This window comes from Capra hircus, chromosome 4, assembly GCF_001704415.2.
Source record: "Capra hircus breed San Clemente chromosome 4, ASM170441v1, whole genome shotgun sequence".
Classification (NCBI taxonomy): Eukaryota; Metazoa; Chordata; class Mammalia; order Artiodactyla; family Bovidae; genus Capra; species Capra hircus.
The window spans coordinates 87757545-87771529 of record NC_030811.1 but is presented as its reverse complement, the minus strand read 5'-3'; the positions used below and the strand labels follow the sequence as shown (position 1 = coordinate 87771529).

Here is a 13985-nt window from a genome sequence, read left to right as displayed (position 1 = left end):
TCTAGGTTTAAGTACTTAAGTATCTTAAGATAATTTAAGTATCACACAACAAATCCTTTTAATTCCCAAAATGTATGTAGAATCTTCAAATCTAAGAATCTATTTCTAACATTGAACACAGGTCTTTTTAGTAGAAAAATAACATACGTATGCTAAAATTCGGGTATACACTTCCTCCTGAAAGGTTAAAAGACCTATATGCTTTAATACCCATCCTGAAAGATGGAAACCTGCATATTCTCACCTGAAATTAAAGCAAAAATAATTTATATATTTCTACCAAATGTTTAGAATATAAGGGGGAAAAAATCCAAAGTTTAGATGTAACTTTTTAGAACCAAAAATTAAAGTCATTGAACTTTCATTTCTTAACATATATATATATGTATATATGTTATACACATATATATATTTCAGAAAAAGATCATTATCAGCCATCTCTAAAGATCATAACATGAATCTACTTATGATATCTGAAAAATCAGTCTCCTTTTCAAAATACTAGGGGTCAAATGGATACAAAACCCGAAGATTTGGGAAATATGAAGAAAAAATGAGAAGTTATTAATATAATCTTAGTGGACTGTCAAGAACTTAAAATGTATTCTCTAGTGCCGTAAATTCCTCTAGTCTAATCAACCTACTTACAGTTTTAGTTGTATCTGCTCTTCTATACGGCAGGTACCATCCCTTTTTCAGGAACCACATGGACTAGTGGGAAAGATGACATTAATATCTCCTTTAACTTATGGAGTCACAAACAAATGTTCCACAGGAATAGCTTCCTTCCTCAACTCCCTATAAAAATTCTCTTTTCTACACTTTCCCTGCATTCTGTACTCAAGTTAGTATTAATGATTTACTCTACCTGGTCAAGGTGGTCTTCAAGTATAAATGGTAAACTGCCAGGAGCCAGCATGAGAAACTCTGCCCGTGGCAAAGGTCATGAGGAAGGAGGCTCGGCATACGCAAAGGTGGGATCAAGCCTCAGGAGACCCCCTGTTTCCGAGCATCTACCCCCAAAACCACAGTCTGCCTACTTTACTGCTTTATGCTCTCACCTATACCTCTGACTTTATGGGGGGCTATCCCCCACCACCTCTCTCTGTAAAGGAGTTAACTTAGGACTCCAGATAATAAATCTCCTGGGTGGGACAAGGGTGTCTCAGGTCAAACCTCTCTGCTGGCAGACTAGCTTGTGTGACAGGATTATCCACACCCTTGCTACTACATACATGATTGTTTACAACCTCTCAACCATAAACAGCACAGAGAGTTTGGAGTATTTTGAAAGTCTTAGTTAGCATAGGGTTTTTCTAAAGATAAAAATCATGTTGGTGCAGGGTTTCATTGCTGAGTTAATGATTGCTGCCAGGCCTCCATATCCTTAGGCACTTGGGAGTATGTTAATCAATGTAATTGGAATGTAGAAAAAGAAATATAGTAGTTTTGATGTTAGCAATACTAGACTTTTTGAGTGAATGAATTTTCTCTTTTGTTATAGATCACTGTACTCCTCTTTCTTTGTTATAAATCACAGTGTCCTTGCTATGTAAAAATGTAACTTTATCACTATCTTCAGACTAAATAGATCTTAAGGGGAAACAAGTTTTCTGATCGATTAACCTTTATCAATAGAAATAAAGGTGGGGCCATAAAATGTTAATCAGACCAGAAGATATTGTGAACAAATGTAAGACCCTTGAAAGAACAAAGATATGCTGATAAGGGTCTGAGCAGCTGACCCTGAGTGACTCTGTTTCTTGCATTTATCTCTATGTATAACTAAAAGTATATAAGCGGACCTGAAAAATAAAGAAACGGGACCAGTTCCTGGAAAGACTGGTTTCCCCCATGTGGTTTTTTCTCGTTCTCTTCTTTTCTGGCTGAATTCCCATCTGGAGTGTGGAGGCTCGCCATGTCTACTTACTTGCCCTGGCTTCTAAGACCCACACAGAGGGAGCCCAAGGTGGGCCACCCTCTGCTATTCAAGCGGGTGCCGGTGGCCTACGTAGGCGATACAAACTCCTTGTCTTGGAGTTTTATTGGCTTTCCATGTAAACCAAGTTATTCAGCCTCTTTTCTCCACTAATTTTCTTACTATACTATTTTTTCCTAATCTCTCTTTATATTTCTAATTAAATAGCTCTTTTCTAGGATGCCGACTCCATCCCCGCTTCGAATTCCCTGGATCCACCGGGGTTGGACTCTGGCAGTAAACATTCTCAAACATGAGTAATCAATGAGCTCCTCTTGGGGGAAGAAATGAAAGCTACCTGAAGACATCTACTCAACCAAGCAGTAAATGGAGATGATTTAGTAAAAGGATTATAGCAATATCCAAGTCAGAAGATAGTAAATCAATATATACTTAGTATCATCAGAACTTTAAAAAATTTCCACAAATGTGTGCTAAATGCTATCTTCTTACCATCTTATGTTTTCTGATAATTAATGATGTTTAACATCTCTTCATATTATTAATATTAGCAGTATGTATTGCCTTTTCTGTAATATGTCCATTCATATCTTTTGCCTTATTTTCTTACTGACTGATTGACTGCCAGCCCCTGTGGGATCTTAGTTCCCCAACCAAGGACTGAAACTACACCCCTTGCACTGGACCAGCAGGGAAGTCCCATTTGTCCATTTTTCTCCTGGTGTATTTACACTATTTACTGGTTTAAGGACTTTTCTATTCTTAGTACAAATTATTTGCAGGTTGTGTGACTTCTGTCTTCTCAGAGTCTATGATTTATCTTTCTACATTCTTTACAGCATCTTTTTGATAAAGTTCTTCATTATTTTTTATGGTAAAAAACACAACATGAACTCTACCTTAGCAAACTTTTAAGTGTACAATACAGCACTGTTAACTATATGCACACTATTTTACACATCTCTAGAACTTTTCCATCTTGTGACTGAAATTCTATACTCATTACTAACAACCCTTTCCCCTTTTCTTCAGTCCCTGGCGACCACCATTCCGCTTTCATCTTCTAAGAATATGACTACTTCAGAACCTTTTATGATTAGAATCATGAAGTGCTGCTCCTTCTATGACTGGCTTATTCTGCCCAGTATAATGCCCTCAAAGGTAATTCATGTTGCAGCATCTGACAGGATTTCCCTCTTCCAGGAGGAGTATATGATACCCTATGGTATGTATATACCACATTTTAATCATCCATTTCCCCATCAAGGGACATCTATGTTGTTTCCACCTCTGGAACTGTGCAGATGGCTACAATGAACACAGGAGTACAAATCTCAAGACCTTGATTTCAGTTCTTCTAGATAAATATCCAGAAGAGGGACTGCTAGATCATATAGCTATTCTATTTTAAATTTTTTGAGCATCCCTACACCGTTTTCCATAGCATATCATTCTACATTCCCACCAACAAAGCACAGGGTTCTGATTTCTCCACAGCCTCACTAGCCCCTGTTTGGTTGTTTAACTATGGCCATCATAACAAGTATAGGAAAGACTAGATATCTCTTCAAGAAAATTAGAGATACGAAGGGAACATTTCATGAAAAGATGGGCACAATAAAGGACAGAAATGGTATGGACCTAGCAGAAGTGATTAAGAAGAGGTGGCAGGAATACACAGAACTATACAAAAAAGGCCTTAATGACCCAGACAATAACGATGGCGTGGTCACTCACTTAGAGCCAGACATCCTGGAGTGTAAAGTCAAGTGGGCCTTAGGAAGCATTATTAAGAACAAAGCTAGTGGAGGTGATGGACTTCCAGCTGAGCTATTTCAAATCCTAAAGGATGATACTGTTAAAGTGCTGCACTCAATATGCCAGGAAATTTGGAAAACTCAGCAATGGCCACAGGACTGGAAAAGGTCAGTTTTCAATCCAATCCCAAAGAAGGGCGATGCCAAAGAATAGTTCAAACTACCACATAACTGCACTCATTTCACATGCTAGCAAGGTAACACTCAAAATCCTTCAAGGTAGGCATCAACAGAACGTGAACCGAGAACTTCCAGGCATACAAGCTAGATTTAGAAAAGGCAAAGGAACCAGAGATAAAATTGCCAATATGTGCTGGATCATAGAAAAAGCAAGGGAATTTCAGAAAAACATCTACATCTGCTTCACTGACTACGCAAAAGCCTTCAACTGTGTGTATCACAACACTGTGGAAAATTCTTAAAGACATGGGAATACCAGACTACCTTACCTGCCTCCTGAGAAACCTGAATGCAGGTCAAGAAGCAACAGTCAGAAATGGACACGTGGAACATAGGACTGGTTCAAAATTGGAAAGGAATATGTCAAGGCTGTATATTGTCACCCTGCTTATTTAACTTACATGCAGAGTACCTCATGTGAAATGCTAGGCTGGATGAATCACAAGCTGGAAACAAGACTGCCAGGAGAAACAGCAATAACCTCAGATATGCAGATCCACCCTAATGGCAGACAGCAAAGAGGACCTAAAGAGCCTCCTGATGAAGATGAAAGAGAAGAATGAAAAAGCTGGCTTGAAACTCAACTTTCAAAAAACTAAGATCACGGCATCTGGTCCCATCACTTCATGGCCAATAGATGGGGAAACAATGGAAACAGTGACAGACTATTTTCTTGGGCATCAAAATCACTGCAGATGGTGACTGCAGCCTTGAAATGAAAAGACACTTGCTCCTTGAAGAAAAGCTATGACAAACTTGGCGTATTAAAAAGTAGCGATATCACTTTGTCAACAAAGGTCCATATAGTCAAAGCTATGGCTTTTCCAATAGTCATGTACAGATGTGATGTGAGAGTTGGACCATAAAGAAGGCTAAGCACTGAAGTATTGATGCTTTCAAACTATGGTGCTGGAGAAGACTCTTGAGAGTCCCTTGGACAGCAAGGTCAAATCAGTCAATCCTAAAGGAAATCAACCCTGAATATTCATTGGAAGGAATGATGCTGAAGCTGAAGCTCCAATACTTTGGCCATCTGATGCAAAGAGCAGATTCACTGGAAAAGACCCTGATGCTGGGAAAGACTGAGGGCAGGAGAAGAGGGAGACAGAGGATGAGATAGTTGGATGGACGATGGACTGACTCAGTGCATGGACCCAGTGGACATGAGTTTAAGTAAGTTCCTGGAGATAGTGAAGGACAGGGAAGCCTGGCATGCTGCAGTCCATGGGCTTGCCAAGCTGGACATGACTGAGTGTCTGAACAAGAGTATCAAGTGATAACCCTGGGATTTTGATTTCATCTGCTTGATGATTAGTCTCGCTCAGTGTCTTTTCACACACTGTTGGTCATTTGTACCTCATCTTCGAAAAATGTTTCTATTAAGGTCTTCTATCCATTTTTAAATCAAATTATTTGTTTTTTTTGTAAAACCAACAAAGTTAGCCTAGATACTCCAACAAACACGATCAGCTGCATAGTAACAGGTTTATAATACTTACTGTACGAATAATGCATACATAAAACACAAACACAAAAAATAAAGGAAATATTTTTAATCTTATAGTACAGAACCCTGTAAAGTACAGTAGTGCAACAGCTGGCATACAGGGCCTGGCATGTGAGTTTGCACCTTTGCAAGTTCGCAACCTGAAGGTTCGTATGTAGGGGACTCACTGTGCGTGGTTACTGCCATGGGATGGAACGCTGCACGTGGACTCTGTGTGGCTGCACCGTCATGTTTATTCCCCTTCTTCTGCAGCTGCTCCTCCCTCTGCCTGAGCTCTTCCGCCCCTCACCTGCCTCCCCCCATCCTGTAGGGCCTCAGCCCAAAGAGGTCTCTCCTGACCAAACTGCACGAAACAGCACCCCCATTGCCAGCCCCTCCACTGCCTCACTGCTTTTAAAATGCCTGCGATCCTGTGACATGTAATATACTTGTTTTGTGTGTGTGTGTTATGCGTCTGTCCCAATAGAAAGTAAACTGTTTGGGGGCAGGACTGGTTTATTTTGTTTTCTACTCAATCCCCAAAGCTCCATTTGACACCAAGGAGAGACCCCCCCCCCCCATATAAGTACAGCCCACACTGTTTTTGAATTGCAAGAGAGTCAGGGATTGCTTTATTCTGTACTGTAAAAACAGTTGGTGGGTTCTCCTTAATTCATTTATTTTTAAATTTGTGGTCTTAATGGTAGACCAACTTTCCAATTCAGAAGCATAATAAATTCTTTATATGATGGGGAATAATTCAGATCTAACAAAAATTCTCTCCAATAACATTAGAGATTAACTAAGGACATAAAATATAAATGTTGGATTTTATGGAGCCTTAGATATTTCTGATCCCTTCTGATAAACGTCCCTCAGGGAATTTAACAATTGGATTGTAGGAGGTTTCCTTCTGTGTCTCAGCCTCTCCAAGCCTTGTAAGGATTACTGAACAATGAGGGTAGTAAATAACACTTTTTAATACTTACTTTGAGGTAGACTCTTAAATGCTTTCTGCATATTAATCGTTACTTATATCACTTCTCTTTTTAAAAATTTTTATTGGAGTATAGTTTTTATCATCTCTTAATCATCAGCCATCCTAGGAGGTAGGTTCATTTTACAGATGAACAAACTGAGGTACAGCAAGGTGACGTCTTTGCCCAAGTTCGCACAGCAACTGGGGGCTTCCCAGGTGGCACTAATGGTAAAGAACCCATTTAAAGATGCAGGAGACGTAAGACACGTAAGTTCTATCCTTGGGTCAGGACGGTGCCCTGAAGGAGGACATGGCAACCCACTCCAGTTTTCTTTCCTGGAGAATCCCATGGACAGAGGGGCCTGCTGGGCTCCACAGGGTTGCAAAGAGTCAGACATGACTGAAGCGACTTAGCACAGCAATTAAATGGCGAGGCCGGTCTGAGCCCAGAGCCTGGCCTCTTCAACCCTTGAGACGTGAACTCTTCCCCCACCCCCACCCCCCAACCACCCTGTGAGGTGAGCATCTTGTCTCCACAAACAGGGTGGGGATCACGGCCTGACCCCAGTTACCCGAATGAGGAGAGTGAATAGAACGCCTCCTTCAGAGATCTTTTGTGGCGGTTAGTCGCTAAGTCTTGTCCGACTCTTGCAACCCCATGGACTGTAGCCTGGCAGGCTCCTCTGTCCATGGGATTCTCAGGCAGGATTACTGGAGGGGGTAGCCTTGTCCTTCTCCAGGGATCTTACAGTTTCCAATTTCCTTGACAGCGTAACTGGCCGGCTTTTTCTTTTGCCTTGCGGCTTTCCTCCACAGGGAGTGAAAGCCTTTGGCTTAGGTTCACTGGAGGCTGCCTTACTGCGGAGGGGACTGGGTGGGCTTGAAAACTGAGTTCGTGGCTAAGTGATTTCACTCAGGCCACCCAGTGGTGTTCCCACACTCACCGCTATCATTTCTGAGAAGATGAACGAGAAGGCCGGCTGGAGCGCCCCGTTGGCAACAGCGCACAGGGTTCCCACCACTAAGTAGGGCCACTCTGTCTTGTTCAGTTTCAGGATCTTCAGAAAAGGCACCGGTGGCACAGATTCGTCCTAGAACACACACACATCAAGACGGACAGGCAGCAACACCATAGGCACCAGAGCATGGACCCGGAGAGGGCCTGGCCTGCCCTCCAGGAGCTTACAAGTTGGGCAGAGGGAATGCCTAGGCCACAGCAGACCACGGGAGGGTCAGACAGGATGTGACAAGATGCTAACTATGTCCCTGTCAATCCTAAAGGAAATCAACCCTGAATATTCACTGGAAGGACTGAAGCTGAAGCTCCGGTACTTTGACCACCTGATGCAAAGAGTCCACTCATTGGAAAAGACCCTGATGCTTGGAAAGACTGGAGGCAGGAGGGGAAGGGGACGACAGAGGATGAGATGGTTGGATGGCATCACTGACTTAATAGGCATGCGTTTGAGCAAACTCTGGAAGATAGTGAGGGACAGGGGAGCCTAGCATGCTGGAGTCCACGGGGTCGCAAAGAGCTGGACGCGACCGAGTGACTGAGCGACAGCAAATGGACTGCACAGCCTGAGCCGGGGCAGTCCCTCACCCAAGAAGCAGTCCTCGCCGTGTGACCAGCCTTTCTCTATCCCAGCCTCAGCAAGTGAGTGGAAGCGGGATCTGGGCCCCAGATGCCCTAAAATTCAAGTCATGATGTTGGGGTCACACAAGGTAAGACCCATGAATAGATGAGTTCAGCGTCCTCACCAACACAAGGCACCGTGATTCATCTGAGGACCTGGGCCTGGTCTCCTCACCCCAGAACCCTGCCGCACACCTCATCCGTGTCGTGTCCTAACTCACAAAACTAAAGTACCCACACCCTTTTCTTTCACCGCTACTAACGGCAGGGCAGACTGCCTTTGCTCTGCATTCCCTACAGACTTCTGCTTCATAGCTTCACTTGCTTTCTGATTTCCCCCCGTTTGTTTGTTTACACGTCTCTGTGGCTTTGTTTTAAGATGTCTTGGCTCATGTCTTGGCTTTCCCTGTGGCTCAGATGGAAAAGACTCTGCCTGCAATGCAGGAGACCCGGGTTTGATCCCTGGGTTAGGAAGATCCCCTGCAGAAGGAAATGGCAACCCACTCCAGTACTCTTGCTGGGAAATCCCATGGACAGAGGAGCCTGGTGGATTACAGTCCGTGGGGTCACAAAGAGTTGGATACGACTGAGAGACTAACTGAATGACCAACACTTTATCTCCTTAGCAACGGCCCAATGCCTGGCACATACCAGCTTCTCAGCAAGTGCTGAGCCTGACATTTGGTCAAGCATGAGGGATTTAAGTCACATAAAGGAGAATATTCTAGGGAATTCCCTGGCAGTCCAGTGGTTAAGACTCTCTTAGCACCTTTGCTGCCAAGGGCCTGTGTTCAATCCCTGGTCAGGAAACTGAGATTCCACAGGCTGTGTTGCTGTTGCTGCTGCTAAGTTGCTTCAGTCGTGTCCGACTCTGTGCGACCCCAGAGACGGCAGCCCACCAGGCTCCCCCATCCCTGGGATTCTCCAGGCAAGAACACTGGAGTGGGTTGCCATTTCCTTCTCCAATGCATGAAAGTGAAAAGTGAAAGTGAAGTCGCTCAGTTGTGTCTGACTCTTAGCGACCCCATGGACTGTAGCCCACCAGGCTCCTCCATCCATGGGACTTTCCAGGCAAGAGTACTGGAGTGTGGGGTGACCAAAAAAAAAAAATAAATAAATAAATTAAAAGGAGAATATTTTGATTATAGAGGTGTTTTTACAGTAAACTAGATACCATATGTGCCTAAGGAATCCCATGGCCTTACAGCTGTTTAAATAGGTTACAATTGTGTCTCTATGAAATAGAGAACATAGGAATAGTTTCTATTCAGCCCTTTGCTTTCAAACCACCCCTCTCCTCTGCATTTTTAGGGGTTTTTTTCCTCCCTCGTTAGCCCTATCTTTTAGAGCTGGCCTCCAGCCTGAGAAAGGAGCTCAGGCTGCTTTTCACAAGCAAACAGTCATTTTAATCAGATTTAATCTCCCCTTCTCCCTGGGCACACCGTTTATCCCTCTATGATGGCACCGAGGACAGTCGTATTGATTGCAGCATTTTCTGCCTACCCCTCTTTGCATTTCTCCAAGAGAAGTGCTCCTCTAAAATACCAGACCCTAAAGATGTAACAGTGTAACTATCCAGACAAATGAGAAAATGAGAAGCAAATACTTCACAGCCGAAAAGGGAGAAACTGACTATCTTACTTATAATAATACAGCAGCACAATATACAATGTTATTCTCTTTCCATAAATACACCAAGATTGAGACTGCTAAAAGAGCCCTTCTTGTCTCTGTGGTGAATATCATCGTGGGCAGAGAAAAACAGATGCAGTGAACTCTCAGTAGGATCAGTTTCTTCAGACCTACACAAGGGGTAAAATACGCTCAGCTTTTATTAATTGTTGTTTAGTTGCTAAGGCAAGTCTAACTCTTTTGTGACTTTTTGGACTGGATGTAGCCCACCAGGCTCCTCTGTCCATGGGACTATCCAGGTAAGAATACTGGAGTGGGTACGTTTTCCCTTCTGCAGGGGATCTTCCTGACCCAGGAATCGAACCAGGGTCTCCTGCACTGCAGGCAGATTCTTTACCAACTGAGCTATCAGGGAATAACATCAAAATACACTCCTAAATCGTTTCTTAAAATCATAAAATATCTTTTCTTGGAATGTGTTCCCTTTCTATTATAAAAGCTTCTGTTAACTTGAATCAATAACATCCCAGTTACTTCTCTTGAGGTCCTTTGCCTTTTGTACTGTAAACATGAGATTTGTGTAAAAATTTGTATTGTAAAGTGCAAGATGTTGATCTGAAAAAAAAAAAAAAAAACAAACCCAAGGTTTCAGGTGAGAAATATTAAAGAATGTACACTTTGGCTATTTCTGGTTACTCTGTCCTTTTTCCCTAGTAAGAGAATTCCAGTTTCACTCAGACTAGCAATGCATATAGCAAAAAGGTTCAGTTTTCTACCTTCCCTTGTAGCTAAGTATGGACATGTTATGTTAAGTATGGACAAGTTATGGCCAATGACATAGTTTTTTTTTTTTTTTAAAGTACTGTATGAGATGTCTGGAAAATCTTTGTTTTTTCTTACTGCATGGAACATAGATGTGATGGCTGGAGCATCCAGAGTCATTTTAGATTACTGAGAATGAAAGCTACATGCCAGGATAATGAGAATAAATATGAAACGAGCTTGAGTCCATGGTAACCATGGCGGAGTTACCATTGTAACCCTGGGTTTCTCACCTGTTGTTTTTTTTTTTTTTTTTTGATGTGAAAGAGAAATAAAAGCTTATTTTTCTTAAACTGATATTACTCTGGGTTTCCTAGCATAGTCAATCAAAAGTAATCCTACATAATAGATTATGCAAATATTACGGTCTCTTGCTTCAGACCAGCCTTGTATTACCCTGGATCTCAAAAATGAATGGAATATCTCATTTTAATTTTAAGCATCTAAGCACAAAGACTATGTTTTGGGATCCCTTTTCATTGAAAATTTATTGTTAATTGGAATTGATTTCAAATTTTGACAAGTACAATTACTGTTGGATATTTCCTTCTTTTAAGAAGGGTATGGCTCATGGTGGGAATCTTCTGTGCCTACAATGTACTTGCAAGGCTACAGACTTCACCAGCGAAACCAAACAATGAAAGATAATTGAAAAACAACTTACAAGTTCACTGGTTTCCACATCAAAGCTGTTCTGATACTGTCAGGAACTCCTCAGGCTTTTATGAAGAGAACACCTAACTATGGGATGAGTCAAACCCATGGCAGGCCTTTCATGAGAGACTTTAAATTCTTCTCACTGGAGCTGGTTTCCTGAAATGTGGAAGAACAAAATGCTGAGCTGTATGTCCAGACGGATGTAACCTTCAAGTTTAGAACCAGTAACTACCATCTGTCAGGGATCTATTTTGTGTTAGGTGCTTTTCAAAAAAAAAAAAAAGATATAACAGCTTTATTGAGACAAAATTCACATACCATGAAATTCACCCTTTTAAAGTGCTTTTTCCTAGTATATTCAGGTGGTGCTCATCACTACGAACAAAACTAGCGGAGGTGACAGAATTCCAGTTGAGTTATTTCAAATCCTGAAAGATGATGCTGTGAAAGTGCTGTGCTCAATATGCCAGCAAATGTGGAAAACTCAGCAGTGGCCACAGGACTGGAAAAGGTCAGTTTTCAATCCAATCCCAAAGAAAGGCAATGCCAAAGAATGCTCAAACTACCACACAACTACACTCATCTCACACGCTAGCAAAGTAATGCTCAAAATTCTCCAAGCCACGCTTCAGCAATATGTTAACCATGAACTTCCAGATGTACAAAGTGGATTTAGAAAATGCAGAGGAACCAGAGATCAAATTGCCAACATTCACTCCATCACTGAAAAAGCTAGAGAGTTCCAGAAAAACATCTCCTTCTGCTTTATTGACTATGCCAAAGCCTTTGACTGTTTGTATTTCAACAAACTGTGGAACATTCTGAAAGAGATGGGAATACCAGACCACCTGACTGCCTCTTGAGAAACCTATATGCAGGTCAGGAAGCAACAGTTATAACTGGACATAGAACAACAAACTGGTTCCAAATAGGAAAAGGAGTATGTCAATGCTGTATATTGTCACCCGCTTATTTAACTTCTATGCAGAGTACATCATGAGAAATGCTGGGCTGGAAGAAGCACAAGCTGGAATCAAGATTGCTGGGAGAAATATCAATAACCTCAGATATGCAGATGACACCACCCTTATGGCAGAAAGTGAAGAAGAACTGAAGAGCTTCTTGATGAAAGCAAAAGAGGAGAGTGAAAAAGTTGGCTTAAAGTTCAACATTCAGAAAACTAGGACCATGGCATCTGGTCCCATCACTTCATGGCAAATAGATGGGGAAACAGTGGAAAGAGTGGCTGACTTTATTTTTTTGGGCTCCAAAATCACTGTTGATGGTGACTGCAGCCATGAAATTAAAAGACTCTTGCTCCTTGGAAGAAAAGTTATGACCAACCTAGACAGCATATTAAAAAGCAGAGACATTACTTTGTTAACAAAGGTTTGTCTAGTCAAGGCTATGGTTTTTCTAGTAGTCATGTATGGATGTGAGAGTTGGACTATAAAGAAAGCTTAGCACCGAAGAATTGATGCTTTTGAACTGTGGTGTTGGAGGAGACTCTTGAGAGTCCCTTGGACTGCAAGGAGATCAAACTAGTCTATCCTAAAGTAAATCAGTCCTTAGTGTTCATTGGAAGGACTGATGCTAAAGCTGAAACTCCAATACTTCGGCTACCTGATGTGAAGAACTAACTCATTTGAAAAGACCCTGATGCTGGGAAAGATTGAAGGCAGAAGGAGAAGGGGACGACAGAGCATGAGATGGTTGGATGGCATCACTGACTCAATGCACATGAGTTAGAATAAGCTCCAGGAGTCCGTGATGGACAGGGAGGTCTGGCGTGCTGCAGTCCATGGGGTTGCAAACAGTTGGACATGACTGAGCGGCTGAACTGAACTAAACAGGTGCTTATTTCTTAACCATGCAGCAGCCTCACATGGTAGGTTTTGTATTTCAAATGTGGAAACTGAAACTCAGAGGAGTTAAATTAAATTACTTGTCAGAAAACAAAATAAATTTTTGCCTTAACTTTTTTGGAACCCACCCTTATCCCCCTCCTTGCCACGTGCTCCCAAAGGGCGATATTTAGAATAGAGAATTACTAGAAACAAGCCATGTAGTCAACTTTAGAGAAATGATCAAGCAGCTTATTACACATTAATGTAATTACTGCTGAAGACACATAAAATGATAGTATTTGGATGATGTGTATCTGAAATGTGAAGAAAAAAATAACAAAAATATGTACATATTAGTTACAGTTATCAAAGCAAATGTATTAACTTTAACAAATATAAGAATTGTGTTTGCAGGATAAATATTTTTCAATTATTTATTTTTCAAAATTGCTCATGACTAATTTCAATAATAAGGCAAATCAATAATTATCAATAGAACCTGCTTTAGGAAATAGAGTGAATAGTTGTTGTTGTTTTAAAGGAAAACCAAACTCAGGAATTCCCTGGAGGCCCAAAGGTTACAACTTGGGCCTTTCACTCCTGTGGGCCCAGGGTTTGATCCCCAGTCAGAGAACTAAGATCTTGCAAGCCAAAAACAAAAAACAAAACACTGAACCATTCACTTCCAAGAGCCATGAGTCTTGCTATTGGCTTCATTAGGATGATCTGGGAAGTACTTTAAGGTCTCATAGGACCTCTCCCAACTACCAGAGATCCTGGCCTCAGTCTCTTACCCCGACCACTACTCTGAACATCCCTAATCTACTGGGGGAAGGACCCATTAGTTTGAACAGGCAATTAAGAATCATTGTCCTAAACAACAAGTTCAAAATGTTTTTGGCATTTTCTTTTATTTCCTTCCCTCCCCACCTTTCTCTTTCAAGATTCTTTCAACGACTCTGAATTAAAGTCTCAGATGTATACTTGGCA

At 41.7% G+C, this 13985-nt stretch overlaps 1 pseudogene; it reads right to left on the bottom strand.

Annotated features, from left to right (window-relative positions):
• Positions 1-13985, bottom strand: part of LOC102185452 — an 85783-nt pseudogene that overhangs the window by 38080 nt on the left and 33718 nt on the right.